Consider the following 16,621-nt stretch of genomic DNA (forward strand, 5'->3'; position numbering starts at 1 on the left):
TTTTTTTTTTTTTTTTTTATTATTATTATTTTTTTTTTAATCTGTCTTTTTCTAATACATTTTCTACCGCTTGTTACTCTCGGGGTCTCTGAGCCACTCAGACAAATCATATTGTCTAAAAATGCCAAATTATTTTAACCCAACACGGCCTCTTAGTCGAAAAGTTATAGATATAAGATATATTGATATATGATGTATTTGTAACACTTATGAGTGGCGGTCTATTGGATCCCCTTTCGTCTGTTCTTTTTTAAATCTGTCATTGCTTATAAAATAATAATGTATCAAAAATAAATGTTGGTATGAATTATTGACCTATGTAAGGCTCCAATTACTTCACATCAAATATTCAATTTTGAAAAATGTCTTGGGGAAAATATTGCATATTTTGAAAAAAAAATTGGTTTTCTTTGGAAAAAAATGTGTATAAAACATTTAAAAAATAAACGTTATGGCAACGGATAGATCTGAAGTTGATGTAGGGATTTAAGTGTTGAGGTAAAAATAAGATACATTGATATATGATGTATTTTTAACACTTATGAATGGGGGTCTTTTGGATCCCAGAGGCCTTTAGTCTGTTTTTTTTTCTTAAACTATCTTTGCTTATAAAATAATAATGAATCCAAATAAATGTTGTTATGAATTATTGACCTATGTAAGCTCCAATTACTTCACATTAAATATTCAATTTTGAAAAGTGTTTCGGGGAAAATATTGCATATATTGTGTTTTTTCCATAAAAAATTGGGTTTTGTTTGAAAAAAACATTTAAAAAAAATAAACTTTATGGCAACGGATCGATCTAAAGTCGATCTAGGGATTCAAGCGTTGAGGTAAAAATAAGATGTATTGATATATGATGTATTTCTAACACTTATGAGTGGGGGTCTTTTGGATCTCTGAGGCCTTTAGTTTGTTTAGTTTTAATCTGTTATTGCTCATAAAATGTTAGAATAATTATGTATAAATTATCACACAACTCTTTTGCTTAAGGGCCGTTGCTATAGTTATTATCAATTGTGCTGAAGTTGTACTTTCTATCTGTGCAAAGGGACAACTTGCAATCCAAAGATTGCGAGTCGTCTCGTATCAGTGTTTGTGTCCAGACTCGGCCTGCTAACTGCCAAGGCCGAACATCGGGTACCGTGACGCAGACAAAGCAGAGACAGGGCGATATCATGAGTGTCAGCACATTTGCATTTCTGAATAATCATATATTGTGTCTAACTGGGGGGGCTGAAATTACCCCCCTTCCTTCAGCAGCAGCCTCAGTGATGTAACCAGGGACCTCCCAAATAAATAGAGGAGCACATGGGAACTGGACCTTAGAGCGTAGGTTGGATCTGTAACTAAGTGTACAGCCCAATACGTCTCTCCTAATTGAGCCAAATTGAACTCTGTCTCTGCATGATTCCTTGCTTCTTGCCTGTTTAATAGATGTCATCAGTGTTTGAACCTGACATAATATAAGAATGACTCATATAATGACTCAAAATAAATGTTGTTATGAATTATTGACCTACGTAAGGCTCCAATTACTTCACATCAAATATTCAATTTTGAAAAATGTTTTGGGGAAAATATTGCATATTTTGTGCTTTTGCCATAAAACAAACACACACAACACAACATATACTTTACACGCTGACACCTACCATAACACGTTTACTTATATTTTGTCATTTCAAGTTTGTTTACTTGCTGTGTTTATGAAGAGTCACCATTTGTACCCAATTAAAAATAATAATAGTTTATTATTCTTCGATCAATGGTCAACAAAATAAACAAACAGTTGCACATTCATAGATTGAAAATGAAAATGAAAATGTTGCAGACCGAAAGGGTTTAGGCTGAAGTTGAACACTTATAGCGCCTAACCCTATAAACAATGTCAAGTACAAAATGAACTTCCGAAAATTATGAAATGTCTTTTGTACAACATATTATAAATACACATTATACACAATATGAACATTGTTCAATTATATACACAGTAAAGGCATGTGAAATATCCTTATACGCGTATTAAACCTTTGTACCAATTTATATACTATATACAAACAATTATACTTCCATTATTATTTATATCCCACATTTAGTATTTTAATTAACATTGATCATAGTATTAACTACTGTCTTGATTCAAGAGTGATATATTTTTCCAAGACATTGGTCTTAAAGTGTTTTTTAAATGTGTGAATGGACCTGGAACATTTTAAGGAATCATCCAAGCTGTTCCACAGTTGAACCCCCCTGACAGAAACACATCTACTTTTTAAGCTTGTTCTTATCTTAGCTTTCTGGAAGACAGCTGAACCTCTGAGGTCATAGGGATTCTCTCTGGGTTTGAACCTCTCCTGTAGACACCGAGGCAGCATGTGGTTATGAGCTTTGTACGTCACAATAGCAGTGTTGAGGTCAACAAGATCATGCAGTTTTAAGGTTTTTAATTTAATAAACAGAGCATTGGTATGGTCATGATAATCTGCATAATTTACAATTCTAATCGCTTTCTTTTGAAGTAAGAATATAGAGTTGATGTTTGTTTTGTAATTGTTACCCCAGATTTCAACACAATAATTAAGATAAGGGAGTACGAAAGAATTATGTAACATATTAAGAGCCTTTTGATTTACGGAGTTTTTGATTTTAGCAATATATAGCAATATTTTTTGCCATCTTTGTCTTAAGTATATTTATGTACAGTTTCCAATTTAATTTATCATCTATATAGATTCCCAAAAATTTTGTTGAATACACCCTTTCTATCTCCATATCATCAATTCTTATATGACACTGTATGTTATTTTTCCTATTTCCAAAAATTATATATTTTGTTTTATTTAGGTTGATTGACAGTTTATTGGCATCAAACCATTGCTTTAGTATGTGGAGTTCGCTCTCTACAGTCTCTAAGAGTTGGCCAAGGTCTTGCCCAGACCAGTACAGACTTGTATCGTCAGCAAAGAGAATACAATTGAGTTTTTTAAAGATTTTGCAGATATCATTAATATACAATAAAAACAATTTTGGTCCCAGTACAGAACCCTGGGGCACTCCATGTGTTATAATCTTTGTATCTGAATCTACATTATTCATATGCACATACTGTTCTCTACCACCAAGATAACTTTTCAACCAATCATGAGCAAGACCTCTAAAACCATACCTCTGCATTTTGTTTAAAAGTAATGTGTGATCGATGGTGTCAAAGGCCTTGCTCAGGTCAATAAAAACGCCAACAACAAACTCCCTCTTATCAATTGCAGTGGTTACCTCCTCAACTAGTTCCATCACTGCCATGGAAGTGGACCTGTTTGGTCGAAAACCGTATTGGTGTTCACTTAGCAAGTGATGCTTATCAATAAAACTGTCTAATCTTGAAACAAATAATTTTTCAAGGACTTTTGAAAATTGTGAGAGTAGAGAAATAGGCCTATAGTTGGTGAACTGATGCTTATCTCCACTTTTGAAGATGGGAATAACTTTTGCCGTTTTCATTTTCTTTGGGAAAACTCCTTTTATAAAAGAAACATTACATATATAAGTGAAGGGAACAGCTATAAAATCAACAATTTCTTTGATCAGAGAAAAGTCCAAGTCACAGCAGTCTGTTGACTTCTTGTTTTTCTGAGAATTTACCATTTCTGTGATTTCACTTTCATGAACGGGGGAAATAAAAAACGATTCTAAGTTCCTTTGAATGGTTTGTTCATTAAATTTGACACTGTTTTCAGGTTGTGCAATTTCATTTGCTAAATTAGGTCCAACATTCACAAGGAAAGTGTTAAAAGCATAATGAATGTGTAGCAATTGATAAAGTAACTAGAATATAATAATAAACTATAAATTAATTTGGTGTGAGAGGAGTAGTTTTAGACTGGCTAAGAAGTTATTTAGATAATAGACAAGAGTTTGTGGATTTTGTGGGTAATACATCTGAACAAATGAGGATTGAATGAGGAATTCCACAAGGTTCGGTTTTGGGACCAAAATTGTTTATTTTATATATTAATGATATATGTGAGGTATCAAAGTTATTGAAATTTGTATCATTTGTGGACGACACCAACTTTAATAGTTCGGGACACGACTTAAAAGCGTTATCAAACATTATTGATCAGGAAATGATTAAATTTAAGAGATGGTTTGATGTCAATAAATTATCATTAAATGTAAAAAAAACAAAGTTTATGATTTTTTTGTAAGAGGAAAAGGGAGGAAACGATCAAACTGTCAATAGATGGAATTGATATTGAAAGGGTTTCTGAACTTAGATTTTTAGGAGTGATACTGGATGACGGTCTGACATGGAAATCTCATATTGCACATGTACGGAAAAAGATGTCTAAGAGTATTTTTATATTAAACAAGGTAAAATATGTGTTAGGTTATAGGGCAATGCGTATATTGTTTTGTGCACTTTTATTGCCATATATCAGCTACTGTGTGGAAGTGTGGGGGAACACATATAAGAGTAACATAAAGGCATTGTATCAACTACAGAAAAGAGCTATAAGGATTATTCATAAAGTAGATTACTTAGAACACACTAACATATTATTTATTAATTCTGGTTTATTGAAACTACAGGAGCTAGTAAAGTTACAGACATTATGTGTCATGTTTAAGGCTAAAAGTAAAACATTACCAGCAAATTTACAAAAAATGTTTGTCATCACTTCTGAGAATGAAGAGCTTGGAAGAAAAGGTCATGTCAAACATCAGTATTCAAGGACAACTTGAAAACAAATGTGTATATCAGTGGTGGGGGTTCAACTATGGAATTCTCTTTACAATGAGATAAAAGACTGTAAAAATATATTCCAATTGAAATAAATATATAAAGACAGAACAATAAGATGATATGGACAGCCGTAAGTGTTTACATTTTGCTTTATATCATACTTGCCAACCCTCCCGGATTTTCCGGGAGACTCCTGAATTTCAGCGCCTCTCCCGAAAACCTCCCGGGACAAATTTTCTCCCGAAAATCTCCCGAAATTCAGGCAGACTCAGGTCCATGAGGACCTGAGTCCGCTAACCCACAATATAAACAGCATACCTGCCCAATCACGTTATAACTGTAGAATGATGGAGGGCGAGTTCTTGGTTTCTTATGTGGGTTTATTGTTAGGCAGTTTCATTAACGTCCTCCCAACGCGGCAACAACACACAACAACAGCAGTCACGTTTTTGTGTACCGTAAAGCAGATCGTCTGCCGTAAACAGCAATGTTGTGACACTCTTAAACAGGACAATACTGCCATCTAGTGCATTTGATGAAAACACTTTTGTGCGTGCCACACATCAATGCATCATCAGAGAGGGTGTTCAGCATGGTTCGAAAAATAGTGGCAGAGAATAGAACAAGGATGGACAATTCAACCCTTAACTCAACAATGAGTAGATGAGTGTTATGTGTAAATAAATGAACACTGAAATTCAAGTATTTATTTTATATATATATATATATATATATATATATATATATATAAAATAAAAAAATAAAAAATAAAATATATATATATATATATATATATATATATATATAAAATAAAATAAATATATATATATAGCTAGAATTCACTGAATGTCAAGTATTTCGTATATATATATATATATATATATATATATATATATACATATATATATATATATATATATATATATATATATATATATATATATATATATATATATATATGAAATACTTGACTTGGTGAATTCTAGCTGTAAATATACTCCTCCCCTTTTAGCCACGCCCCCAACCACGCCCCGTCCCACCCCGACCAAGCCCATCCCCACCCCCCTCCCCCCACCTCCCGAAATCGGAGGTCTCAAGGTTGGCAAGTATGCTTTATATTTATTATTTTACTTATTTTTTGCCTGGTTTTGTATTTGTTTTGTATCATTCCGTGAGGTGTATATTACTTCTTTTTGTTCGGTTTGTACTTCATGAAGTTTTGCACTTGTTGTGTTTGTGTGTGTTTTTTGTTTGTTTTCATTATATTTGGATGTATTTGTTTGGTTTGAATGATATCCATTAAGTAAGACTACGTGTTATGTTGAAGAGGGCAGGAAAATATAAGATTTTTCTTCATCCTGATCCTTCTCAGGCATTGGTGTGTAAATTGTATAATTGAAGTATAATTGTCTATCGATCAAAGATGCATACCAATGAAGGAGATACATAAAAAATGAATGAATGAACACTTATAATACAGTGTAGTTGTACACCAAGTCACCAACTAAGTTTTATAATAAACGTATCATATTTCAGCCTATTTTTTTTTACCATTTTTAATAATGAGTTCTGACAAGTAATGTACGAAAAAAAACATATTCCAACGTGTTAGCTTAGCTAGCTAAGTTGGTCTCAACAAGGCCTCACTCTATTCACTATGTATCTAAAATTACTTCAGTTTTGTTGACTTTCTTACTCACCAAGTGTTTTGTGAAGACTGCTGAATAAATTGCGGCGCTCTTTTCTTTTTTTATCAATTAGACGTCGAGAATGTTCAGTTTCGGCTAAAGCTTTTGTCTTTTTCCAGGCTGGGTCACGTGCCTTACGTGCACGTTTTTCCTCAACGTGCTCGTGCCCGCTTGTTTTTAAAAGAGCTTACGTCATCGTGTTCATCACTGGGCGCGGACGTCCCATTTTTTTTAAGTGCACTTGCGAGCTGCCGCCTGAAGAGGCCGCCGTTGCGCAACATTCTCATGCCAGCATTGGCATTACTGACTGTAATTGACACACATCTCCATTATAACTGCGTTATTATTGGAATTATCTGTACATATGTACATATCAGTGACGTGCAGTCACTAGAGGCAGGTGAGGCAAAAAAAAGTAAAAAAAAAAAAAATTGTTATATGTATCCAGTGATTATACTATAAAGTTATTTTCCATTTAACTTCACCAGTTTTAGATTATTTTTATTCAAAATCGCTGAATTTTCACATTTGCCGTTCAAATAATGAGAAGAGACAGTGCGGTGATCAGCAGCCAGTTGAGGCACGTCACTCAGTGCCTCAACATGGATTCCGGACTCGGCTAACTGCTGGCCTGCTGTGCAGTGAGACTGTATTGCTATATGAATTATATTATACATTTCCATAGTTTAGTTAGCTGAGGTATATAATGTACAGTGTATTTTGTCAACAACTGTATGTGTGTAGCATATTTCTTGTGCTGAGCGATCATAAAACGGCTGCAAAAGACGCACTGGCTGAGGCTCCAGTAATCCCGCCTCCTGCACCCCCGCCGTAGAATTGTTGTATCAACTAAAGCCCACACTTAAACTTTCCACGTGCAAGATTGAATCTATTTTAAAAAGTTATTTAATAAGAAGCCAAAAAGTGCAAAAACAATAATGTTCGTGTTGGAGGAGTTGTGAATGACTGCAGGGCCACAACATTAGGTACACCTGCAGACTGCAGGTCTATCTAATTCACAACTCCTCCAACACGAACATTATTGTTTTTGCACTTTTTGGCTTCTTATTAAATAACTTTTGTAACCTATTTTCATGGGCTTTCCTCTTTGTGATGTTAAGTTCCTGTTATGCGCGGTTATACAGTATATGCCTTGAGCTCTTATTTTGAAGGCGCTAAAAGCAGAAGTGATGACACGTTGGAGTGGAGCGGAAATTTTTGAAAGAACGTAAATAAAGTGGTCCTCGTGTAAACTGGAGCCTCCGTGTTTGTTATTTTGTAGTTTCATACAGTATAGGCGACATTTATAAACCCTCGGTTACACTTTTTTAAATAGATTCAATCTTGCACGTGGAAAGTTTAAGTGAGGGCTTTAGTTGATATAACACTCCCGTCAGGGGGTGCGTTAATCCAGCACAACAGCGGCGCATGGACTTCATTTATAAGTAAAGGTAAGACCATAATAAAGTTGTTTTTATTAAATGTGCTTTTTTGTGTGCTACAGTTTGTATGTGTAAAGTTAAAGTTAAAGTTAAAGTACCAATGATTGTCACCCACACACTAGGTGTAATGAAATTTGTCCTCTGCATTTGGCCCATCCGCTTGATCACCCCCTGGGAGGTGAGGGGAGCAGTGGGCAGAAGAGGCGCCGCGCCCGGGAATAATTTTTGGTGATTTAACCCCCAATTCCAAGCCTTGATGCTGAGTGCCAAGCAGGGAAAAATGCTGGTATGAGCTTTTAAACATAACCCGTTAACTGCTGCCAATCAAATGGTGAATAAGATACTCTTTAGGGTTCATATGTTTGTAAATCTGACTGTGATGAAGTCAGTGCCTCACCAGCCATCAACCTCACCGCACGTCACTGATATGTACATATATATTTATATTAATATAATTGCACATCATGTTAAACAAGGGACTCATATGTTCCGCTTTCATTTATAGGATTAACTGCATTTCCCGGCTGTGACATAACGATTAATAGTCATTTGAAGGCGCGAATGCCTACAGGGCGCTAACTTTCCAAAGTGTTTTAAGCACTATATCCCGCCATTTTACGCCTTTTTAACACATAATGACATAATCTAAACCTGTAAGATTAGCCTTTTTGTGTTGATAGCGATTTAGCTAGCTAGCGTTAGCTACCGTTAAAGGGGACTTGTGATGGTTCTAATCTAAACATAACGCACTTCCTTGTGCTCTAGATCAGTGTTTTTCAACCTTTTTTGAGGCAAGGCACATTTTTTTCATTAAAAAATACGGAGGCACAGAAAAGGGAGAAGACTTTGGCTTAAAAACTAACGATAAAGGTAACACTGAAACTCCCTCAACCATCCGCAGTCGGCAGTGTTATAACTACTTCCAAATCACTAATCCTTGTCTCCATGGCGACAAATAAAATACGTTTCTTACAAGTACCATTATCACTGCAGGACGAGGAATAGCTAAACATGCTTCACTACACACCGGCATCAAAATGTAAACAAACGCCATTGGTGGATCTACACCTGACATCCACTGTAATGATACCAAGTACAGGAGCGTATCTAGTCGGTGTATCCATCAATATTTTTTGGCATCACAACATCATCTTTCATTATTTTTTTTTAAATTTATATTCTGTTTATAAACTCAGGAAATATGTCCCTGGACCCATGAGAACTTAAATTATGACCAATGTATGATCCTGTAACTACTTGGTTTCGGATTGATACCTACATTTGTGGTATCATCCAAAACTAATGTAAAGTATCAAACAACAGAAGAATAAGTGATTATTACATTTTAACAGAAGTGTAGATAAAACATGTTAAAACAGAAAGTAAGCAGATATTATCAGTAAATGAACAAGTAGATTAATAATCAATTTTTTACAGCTTGTCCCTCATAATGTTGACAAAATAATAGAATATAAATGACACAATATGTTACTGCAGACTAAATTAGGAGCCTTTGTTTGCGTATTACTACTAAAAGACAAGTTGTCTAGTATGTTCACTATTTTATTTAAAGGGGAACATTATCACCAGACCTATGTAAGCGTCAATATATACCTTGTTGTTGCAGAAAAAAGACCATATATTTTTTTAACCGATTTCCGAACTCTAAATGGGTGAATTTTGGTGAATTAAACGCCTTTCTATTATTCGCTCTCGGACGTTGTGACGTCACATCGGGAAGCAATCCGCCATTTTCTCAAACACAGAGTCAAATCAGCTCTGTTATTTTCCGTTTTTTCGACTGTTTTCCGTACCTTGGAGACATCATGCCTCGTCGGTGTGTTGTCGGAGGGTGTAACAACACGAACAGGGACGGATTCAAGTTGCACCAGTGGCCCAAAGATGCGAAAGTGGCAAGAAATTGGACGTTTGCTCCGCACACTTTACCGACGAAAGCTATGCTACGACAGAGATGGCAAGAATGTGTGGATATCCTGCGACACTCAAAGCAGATGCATTTCCAACGATAAAGTCAAAGAAATCTGCCGCCAGACCCCCAGGAAAAGAGAGCGGATGAGGGTATGTCTACAGAATATATTAATTGATGAAAACTGGGCTGTCTGCACTCTCAAAGTGCATGTTGTTGCCAAATGTATTTCATATGCTGTAAACCTAGTTCATAGTTGTTAGTTTCCTTTAATGCCAAACAAACACATACCAATCGTTGGTTAGAAGGCGATCGCCGAATTCGTCCTCGCTTTCTCCCGTGTCGCTGGCTGTCGTGTCGTTTTCGTCGTATTCGTCGTTTTCGCTTGCATACGGTTCAAACCGATATGGCTCAATAGCTTCAGTTTCTTCTTCAATTTCTTTTTCGCTACCTGCCTCCACACTACAACCATCCGTTTCAATACATGCGTAATCTGTTGAATCACTTAAGCCGCTGAAATCCGAGTCTGAATCCGAGCTAATGTCGCTATACCTTGCTGTTCTATCCGCCATGTTTGTTTGTATCGGCATCACTATGTGACGTCACAGGAAAATGGACGGGTGTATATAACGATGGTTAAAATCAGGCACTTTGAAGCTTTTTTTAGGGATATTGCGTGATGGGTAAAATTTTGAAAAAAAACTTTGAAAAATAAAATAAGCCACTGGGAACTGATTTTTAATGGTTTTAACCATTCTGAAATTGTGATAATGTTCACCTTTAAGGACAAACTTGCAATAAGAAACATATGTGTGGAGGGGGGCGTGGCCTGCTGGACTGCCGCGTAGCGAGGTGTGTAAGGACCGGCCTCGAAGCCAGCGGCAGGTGAGTAGATTGCCCAGCTGGGGCTGGTTATCTAATCACCTGTCGCCCTTATTAGCAGCAGCCGGACCGAGACACGTTGTTGGAGTTGGAGAGAGAGACACACACGCTGGAGAGCAGAACGGAGCAGCAAGAGTGGACTTAATAAAACATTATTGAATCCAGAATACCGGGCTCTCGTGCCAGTGTGTGTGGTCAGGAGAACCTCTACAATATGTTTAATGTACCCTAAGATTTTTTGTTAAAATAAAGCCAATAATGCAATTTTTTGTGGTCCCCTTTATTTAGAAAAGAACCGAAAAGTACCGAAAAGTATCGAAATACATTTTGGTACCGGGACAACACTAACAGACATGAAATTAGCGCCCACAAAGTCGCAAACTTGGAAGTGCGATGTGGCAAAGGGTCGACTGTATGACCACACTCACCCCTCACGTGTTACACCAGTAATATTGAAGACTGAAATGAGGTCCCAAACAAAATCTTGGAAAAAGTACACGACCGCAAAATTGTTAGTTGCTTCTTTGCGGGTGTGTACGACAGTAGCCTGAACACCAGACAAATTCCTCAAGCCGGTAAACAATTTTCTATTCAATATAATTGCTAATTGTGAAAAACATTCATACAAATACATGTAATGTTTGTTGTGTTAATCCACTAATGGTAACATGTTAATGGTAAAGGTGGTGTGCTTGTTATATGTATTTTTTCTTTTCAAAAAATGTCACTGAGCAAGTCACAAGTCATCTCATTCACAATATGGCCATGTGGCGTGGGAATATTCCGCTAAGAGAAACATGATCATTGTTCCCCCCCTCAGGGCAAATATCAGGCAGTTGTTCAACTTGTTTTTGCACACGCACTTTCACATAAGTCACAATTACACGCCATCCTAAGAACACGCACAAGTGAAGACGTCAATGAATGTGAAATTGGTATTTTAAAACTTTTTTGGAACTACAGATTTCACCTGTTGGGCCTCTATTGTGGATTGTAGGCGAGGCACCGCATTATGAAGGGGGAATTTGTACTGTAATTATGCACTGTAAGGCAAGACAGCAGATGTTTCTCTTTTTTTATGCATTCTAAAATGTAAATAAATGCTAGCAAAAGTCAGCTAACAATAGATCCAACTGGAGTCACTCCATTCTGCCGTTAAAGCGTTTTAAAAAACATCAAAAAATCGACATGCACATTGATGAACAATCTGACTTGCAGAGTGCAAATGAGCCAGATTATAGCGTAGTTGTTCATTTGCATCTGTAGTCCCAAAACATAAAAACACAATAAGACATTCTAATGTCAAAAACACAGACACAACAAATAAAAACAATCAAATTAGTCAAAGTGACATCATGACTGTATTTTTTTTTAGAACCCGGTAGTATCTGTCACATTCATAATAACATGTTGTGCTCATTTTAAGCACACAGCGGCGTATTAATTTTCACGGGCGCATCACAACGTTCGCGTTGCCCTTCAACAAGAACAACACTACTAATCATGGCAGACTTCGTTAGAGCCAACTTACTTTTGGACAAATGATGATCCAGAAACCTATATTTTGGAGCCTGAATATAAGTAGGATGATCTAGAAGTTTTAGAAGCTGTGTAATAAGCAGATCTAGCATGTAGCAGTATTGCTCATTGCCATACTTGCCAACCCTCCCGGATTTTCCGGGAGACTCCCGAAAACTTCCCGAGACAAATTTTCTCCCGAAAATCTCCCGAAATTCGGGCGGAGCTGGAAGCCACGCCCCCTCCAGCTCCATGAGGACCTGAGTGACGTCAGGTGCGCAACACCACGTAAATCGTTGGCCAACCAAAAAGTAACCCCAGTACGCTATAGCCAACATTCACCAGGAGATGGCAACAGACAAACATAGATAACTCTATTACATTATTCCCCTTTTAGAAATGTATAGAAGTTACACAAAATAAATAAACAACCCAACCAAAAAATGCAGCAGCTCAATTAAAAAACCGTACTTAAGCCACATTCTTTTTTTTATTTTAGTACTGAACTCTCAACCCTCATTTGTAAAAAAAATAACATGCTTATTATACAAACAGTATTTGTACACCTTTAACACAGATTTTTATACTGTCTTCAGAGATTCAGTTTTTTTGGTGGTACTCGAAACCTTTCTGGGTACCTGCGAAAGGGTGTTCAGCATGGTTAGAAAAATAGTGACAGAGAATAGAACAAGGATGGACAATTCAACCCTTAACTCAACAATGAGTAGATGAGTGTTATGTGTGTGTATATGTGTAAATAAATGAACACTGAAATTCAAGTATTTCTTTTGTATGTATATATATATATATATATATATATATATATATATATATATATATATATATATATATATATATATATATATATATAATCAATCATATATATGATTGATTGATTGATTGATTGATATATATATATATATATATATATATATAAAAAAACATGCAAAACCCGCCAACAATACTCCATTTGTATCTCTTAATCTGGATATTAACCAAGTATTAGTAATAGGGCGTGGGGAGCTAGGAGGGGAGGAGTATATTTACAGCTAGAATTCACCAAGTCAAGTATTTGATATATATATATATATATATATATATATATATATATATATATATATATATATATATATATATATATATATATATATTCACCAAGTCAAGTATTTCATATATATATATATATATATATATATATATATATATATATGAAATACTTGACTTGGTGAATTCTAGCTGTAAATATACTCCTCCCCTCCTAGCCCCCCACGCCCTATTACTAATACTTGGTTAATATCCAGATTAAGAGATAAAAATGGAGTATTGTTGGCGGGTTTTGCATGTTTTGCAATGTCTGTTTGTCTTATGCGAATGATAGGCAAAATTCTCCAAAAAGTGCATTTCCCCTTTAAACTTTCCATCATTTTCAGTACAGTTTTGCCCTTAGATTCCATTTTGAATTTGAATTCCACTTTTAATCGACTGCATGAGGCCACGGGTGTAACACCTATTTTCATAAAGGGCCACATCGCAGTTATGGTTGCTCTCTAAGGGCCACTTGGTACAGTAAATGCATATGAATTTTTATGCATTATCTCACATTATTGCAAAATTCCCGATGCATTTGTTTAAAACATATTTTTTACGTACAAATTAAAGGATAACGTACTTGCTTTTCAAATCACAAGTTTTATCCTAACACAAAATATTTGGAATACATGTTCATATAGGGGTGTGCAAACTTTTTTTTTACTAAGGGTCACGTACAAAAAAGTCAAACGAACGTGGGGCCATGTTTTATATATTTTTATTTTGTAAAAAGAAATGCTAAAAACAGATAGCACGTATATTTTTAAAGGGGAACATTATCACAATTTCAGAAGGGTTAAAACCATTAAAAATCAGTTCCCAGTGGCTTATTTTATTTTTCGAAGTTTTTTTCAAAATTTTACCCATCACGCAATTGTCAGGCTTGTCCCTGACAGTTTGACTGTGTTTTAGTTTTCCCTCTGCGTTTGTCTTAGTTTTCTGTCAGCGCTTTTTATTTTGTCTTCTATTCCTGATTGTCTCCCTGAGTGCTGCTTCCCCTCAGCTGTGGCTGATTGGCACCTGGCCACACCTGGTGTCAATCAACCAGCTGCTATTTAAACCTGCCTTCCCCTCCAGTCAGTGCTGGATTATTGATTGTCATTGTCATTGTCATTACTATTACTACCTGTCTTAACACTTGTCGTTGTAGCTCTGTCTACTTTTGTTTCACTCTGCTCATGTCCTAGTTCCTTCGTGTCACAGTAAGTGTTTTTGTTTCTTGTCCAAAGTTAGCCTCTGTGCTATTTTAGTTCATAACCAAGTTTGTTCTCCGCCTTGTGCGCGCCCTTTGTTGTTACCCTTTTGTTTGTTGTTTTGCCTTAGTGTTTAATTAAATCATGTTTTCCCGCACAATGCCTTCCACCTTCTCTGCATCTCGGGGTTCGTGTCCTACAAACTCTGACAGCAATATCCCTAAAAAAAGCTTCAAAGTGCCTGATTTTAACCATCGTTATATACACCCGTCCATTTTCCTGTGACGTCACATAGTGAAGCCAACACAAACAAACATGGCGCATAGAACAGCAAGCTATAGCGACATTAGCTCGGATTCAGACTCGGATTTCAGCGGCTTAAGCGATTCAACAGATTACGAATGTATTGAAACGGATGGTTGTAGTGTGGAGGCAGGTACCGAAAACGAAATTGAAGAAGAAACTGAAGCTATTGAGCCATATCGGTTTGAACCGTATGCAAGCGAAACCGACGGAAACGACACGACAGCCAGCGACACGGGAGAAAGCGAGGACAAATTCGGCGATCGCCTTCTAACCAACGATTGGTATGTGTTTGTTTGGCATTAAAGGAAACTAACAACTATGAACTAGGTTTACAGCATATGAAATAGATTTGGCAACAACATGCACTTTGAGAGTGCAGACAGCCCAATTTTCATCAATTAATATATTCTGTAGACATACCCTCATCCACTCTCTTTTCCTGACAGCTGATCTGTCCAGTTTTGGAGTTGATGTCCAATGCAGGCCAGGGATGCTAGGGTCGATATTCTTCTCTTGATCATCTTCGGTGGCATAAGGGACGGTGTGAGCCAAGACATCCAGGGGGTTTAGCTCGCTCGTCTGCGGGAACAAACTGCCGCCATTGCTTGCCGTGCTACCGAGGGCCTTTGTCCCTGAATTGCTCACACACTCCGGCAGATTCAATGGGGGTCTGGCGGCAGATTTCTTTGACTTTATCGTTGGAAATGCATCTGCTTTGAGTGTCGCAGGATATCCACACATTCTTGCCATCTCTGTCGTAGCATAGCTTTCGTCGGTAAAGTGTGCGGAACAAACGTCCAATTTCTTGCCACTTTCACATCTTTGGGCCACTGGTGCAACTTGAATCCGTCCCTGTTCATGTTGTTACACCCTCCGACAACACACCGACGAGGCATGATGTCTCCAAGGTACGGAAAACAGTCAAAAAAACGGAAAATAACAGAGCTGATTTGACTCGGTGTTTGAGAAAATGGCGGATTGCTTCCCGATGTGACGTCACGTTGTGACGTCATCGCTCCAAGAGCGAATAATAGAAAGGCGTTTAATTCGTCAAAATTCACCCATTTAGAGTTCGGAAATCGGTTAAAAAAATATATGGTCTTTTTTCTGCAACATCAAGGTATATATTGACGCTTACATAGGTCTGGTGATAATGTTCCCCCTTTAAAGACACAACTTAGATGTTATAGGTGACAAAGTACACTATTATTTACTAGATGAGGCAATTCCTGAAGGAATCGCGTGTGAATGCTCCAATTCTGAAGTTGAACTGAAATGCTGATAGAATGTGGTATGAATGTAAGAATAGTTTGAATCTTGAAGATTTTGAATTTCCAGGAAAACCAGCATTTGGTTTGGAATTTGGGAAAGTGTTAGTTTGAATGTCCAGGATGAGTGGGGTATGTTGACTTTGGAATGGTTTGAATAGATCGAAAAATGTGGGAATTGTGCAACTTGGAAACATGTCCCATTCATTTCAATAGGAACTTCCTGGAATATTGTTTGTTTTAATATTGTTGTGCAGCACTTTGGAAACGTTCTTGTTGTTTAAATGTGCTCTACAAATAAAGTGGATTGGATTGATTCCCCGCATATTATTTCCCGTTTTGAGACGTGTATTAGACGGGCACTTTTTGTAGCAAACGAAAAGGTTTTCCAAACGAAATAGGGCTCATCAATTAAAGGGAATATTTGTCAGCCACAGCACCTCGTGTATCACCAACACGCAGGATTGAAAGACATACATTGTTGGCGACTTGGCAACATTTCGTGCTGAAGCTGCTTCACAATGGAGCCTGTGTGTCACTGCTGATATCTGATAGGTC

General features: G+C 36.7%; 1 long non-coding RNA gene across 1 annotated transcript in view; it reads right to left on the reverse strand.

Moving 5' to 3' along the window:
- Positions 1-6,577, reverse strand: part of LOC140677458 (uncharacterized) — a 9,831-nt gene extending 3,254 nt beyond the window's left edge. Inside the window, exon 1 of the long non-coding RNA XR_012049253.1 lies at positions 6,451-6,577. This is a non-coding gene — a long non-coding RNA (uncharacterized lncRNA). The remainder of the gene's footprint in view (positions 1-6,450) is intronic.
- Between the last annotated feature and the right edge of the window lie 10,044 nt (positions 6,578-16,621).

The sequence above is a fragment of the Nerophis lumbriciformis genome, linkage group LG31 (assembly GCF_033978685.3).
Source record: "Nerophis lumbriciformis linkage group LG31, RoL_Nlum_v2.1, whole genome shotgun sequence".
Taxonomy (NCBI): domain Eukaryota; kingdom Metazoa; phylum Chordata; class Actinopteri; order Syngnathiformes; family Syngnathidae; genus Nerophis; species Nerophis lumbriciformis.